General features: G+C 32.7%; 1 pseudogene; it reads left to right on the forward strand.

The window, feature by feature from the left end:
• Nucleotides 1-2,218: 2,218 nt before the first annotated feature.
• Nucleotides 2,219-3,030, forward strand: LOC105298759 (annotated as a pseudogene).
• The last annotated feature ends 746 nt before the right edge of the window (nucleotides 3,031-3,776 follow it).

Below are 3,776 nucleotides of genomic sequence, written 5' to 3' on the forward strand. Positions count from 1 at the left end.
TTTCATTTCTCCGTATTATAGATCCAAGATAAACTTAAATCAATTTAGATCTATACTCAAATTTAAGAATCTCTAGGAAATGTGTTCTCAGCAACAATGGACTTTGGGTGTGTGTTCTAACTCTGGTTGCTGCCAGATTACACAACCCCACCTTAAATGTTTCAAATTTACAGAACTCTGGTTTAATGAACTGGTCCGAACTTGTAGCAAATTGTACAGCTATCGTCTTGCTTATTTAGATCGACCTGTGAAGAAATTCTATAACACAGTCAATTAGCACTAACTAATGATTATTTAAGTAGTCAATGATGGATTCCTGACTAATGTATACTCAGTTAAAGCCTAATGAGCAATGACAGGAAGTTTCCTGAACATTTCATGAAGCTGGTAGATACCATTATACTCACTATTGAGCATTTGCTAAGTTAAAACATCTTAACATCTTCAGTTTTACCTTTCTTCAAAATAAAAATGGTTCGCTTAGTCTAATTCTATTTTCTGTGTTTTTTTAAATAACAGAGAAGTTGAATTTGTAAATAAGAATGTACATGAAAAAGATCTTACCCACCCTTAAGACCAAACATAGGCTATATATTTTTTCATGTAGTTCTTATTAGTAAACTCTGTTTAATTCTCCTGAGCAGTTGTCCTTAACAGTTATGCATTTCCATGGACCATTTCTAGTTATGTTACCGAATTCTGATCAGTATATAAATTTTATTTTTTCTGTAACTCTCTCTCTCTGTCTTTCTATATATATATATATATATGTCATCAAATTCTATTAGCTTTCATGTGATGAGTCCAATGTGTTGCAAGGAAGAGGTGAAAAGCACAGACTGATAACATTGAGGAAAGAATAGAGATCGAATTTATTCAATCCTATGTAACATTTTCTTCAGTGTAAAAAATACTTTCACTCAAACAGTGACAGTGCAGAAGACAGCCAGAGGGATAGGTGGATAAGTATAAACACTGTAAAGACATGGTGAGATAATTACTCTGTAATAGTGATCATATTATAATTGCTGCTGATTTTTTTCATAGTTCTTTAATGTTTAGGACTTTCAATTGAACCATCAAAAATTATAGAATTCAAAAATGTGCAGCCTATAAACAGTTTAAGAACTCTGACTATGATATTTCATTTAATAGATGGGTTCATTACTTCATTCCATTAAATTAAAGAGACTCTCAAAGACACAAGAATCTGAAAACCATATTGACTTTTAAAACATAGATGGGAACCTATGAAATCTTATAACACTGAATTTATAGCTCTAATTTCTACATATGTCTCCTAAATTACAGACTCTTAAATGATAGCAAGGTCAGTAACTAAATAAACATTATCAATAACAAACAACCTCCCCCACCCCAGAGTTTATAGTTTATTTCTTACTTTGTTTTTAATTTGTATAGGAGTTAATTGGATAGTTTTTGGTCAATGACAAACCTGAAGTAAAATTCTACTGCTAACACTTTGTAACTATGTGACTTCAGACATTTATATTCTCTAAGATTCAGATTAAGATTCAGATTTTTATCAACACAATAATAACATACTTGTCAAATTGTTTTCAAGATTATATTTAAAAAAAATTAGGTGCTTAACATAGTGCCTAGTACATGCTGTACATGTAAGGAAAGGTAGCTATTAGTGTAAAGAAGAGAATTAACCTGAGGATTTTCAAAATAGCTCAGGTAAGGTTCGTTTGTTGTTATTGTTGTTGTTGTTTGTTTGTTTTTGTTTTTGTTTTTGTTACAGCCCCTGTCAAAAAATCACTTAGGAAAAAACAGAAGTAAGGCAAAAGGGAAAATTGCTGAAAGGAATGCTTCCGACTTCCTATGTTGACTGTAATGCATTCATACTAACTGCTAAATGGAAATTGCATTTTTTTCTATTCAATATAAAATCATAAAATAAAGTATAAGAGAAAACTTAAGAAAAATTAATAAATTACAATAAAATAGGTTGGTAAAAGTTAAGTTGTAGTACTAAGATTTTAGCTTTTAGTATTTGACACTGGGTAAATTAGTCTAAATCTCCCAATGAGTAAAAATGGAAATATAAGTTTGAAGGCCATAGAGAGCTTAGAATTCAGTGAAAGGCCAAAAGATGAGAGAAGTAAAAATTTCAAAGATAAACCAAGAATTAAGGGCTATGTTTCCCCTCAGAAATTTGCTATTTTTAAAAGACAATGCTGATTTTGGTATCATGGCAGTTGGCAAGAACAAACACCATATGAAAGATGGCAAAAAGTGAGCTAAGAAAAAGTGGTTGACTCTTTTGCTAAGAAAGATTGGTATAATGTGAAAGTACCAGCTATGTTCAATATAAGAGATATTGGGAAAACACTAGTCGTGAGAACTCAAGGAACCAAAATCACTTCTTACGGTCTCAAGGGTCATATTTTTGAAGGGAGCCTAGCTGATCTGCAGAAAGATGAAGTTGTTTTTAGAAAATTCAAGCTGATTACTGAGGACGCTCAGGGCAAAATTTGCCTAATTTCCATATCATGAATCTTACCTGTGACAAAATGGTCCATGGTCAAAAAATGGCAGACCATGATTGAAGATCATGTTGATATAAGACTACCGATAGTTATTTGCTTCATCTGTTCTGTGTTGGTTTCATTAAAATACACACACACACACACACACACACACACACACCCCCCAATCAGATTCAGAAGACCGCTTATGCTCAGCGTCAATAGATTGGCAAAATATGTAATAAGATGATGGAAATCATGACTCTAGAGGTGCAGACAAATTACTTGAAAAACATGGTCAATAAATTGTTTCCAGATAGCATTGGAAAAGACAGAAAAGGCTTGCCAATCTGTTTATCCACTCCATAATGTCTTGGTTAGAAAAGTCAAAATGTAGAAGCCCAAGTTTGAATTGGGAAAATTCATGGAGCTTCAGGGTAGAGGTAGCAGTTCTGGAAAAGATACTGGGGATGAGACACGGGCTAAAGTTGAACAAGCTGGTGAATATGAGACCCCAGTTCAAGAATATGTTTAAAATGCAGACTTTTAATGGTGACAAATAAAACCTATTTATAATGTTTAAAATAAATAAACAAACAAACAAACAAACAAACAAATAATGAATAAATAAATAACAATGCTGAGACGATGGATGATTAATATCCAATAAAGGTCACAAGGACACAAGTTTTAAAAAGAAGTATTTGCAGATGAAAAGTAAAGTAAAAAAAAAAAGATGGCAAAAAATATATTCTGAATAATTATACAAAGTTTAAAAATTGGTGGAAATCAATTATGTTGTTAGAAATTTAAATAACAATCAATTGGTGAGAAGGAAGATTATAACTGAGAGTGGGTACAAAGGCATATTCTGGGGCACTGAATCTATTACTGGATCTGGATGGTAGATACAATGGGAACATCCACTTTGCACTAATTTATTGTGTGAGAATTTGTAAAGTTTATGGGTGGGTTACATTTTATATATTTTTTCTTTTCTTATCTGTCTTTTTAAAAATAACTTTTATTATTATTTATGCTTACAGCACCTGATCTTCCTAAGTGTTCTCCCATCTAAGTACTCACCAATCCCAACCCTGCTTAGCTTCCAAGATCAGACATCGGGCTTGTTCAGGGTAGCATGGCCATAGACGACTAGGGCACAAACCCAGGACCTTCTGCATGTAAAGTAGATGTGCTAACTTCTACACTATGGAACCACATCCGGGTGGGCTACATTTTAATATAAAAGTTTAAAATATGGGCAGTGGCTTGGTCAAC

Source organism: Pteropus vampyrus, unplaced genomic scaffold (assembly GCF_000151845.1).
Source record: "Pteropus vampyrus isolate Shadow unplaced genomic scaffold, Pvam_2.0 Scaffold161, whole genome shotgun sequence".
Lineage (NCBI taxonomy): Eukaryota > Metazoa > Chordata > Mammalia > Chiroptera > Pteropodidae > Pteropus > Pteropus vampyrus.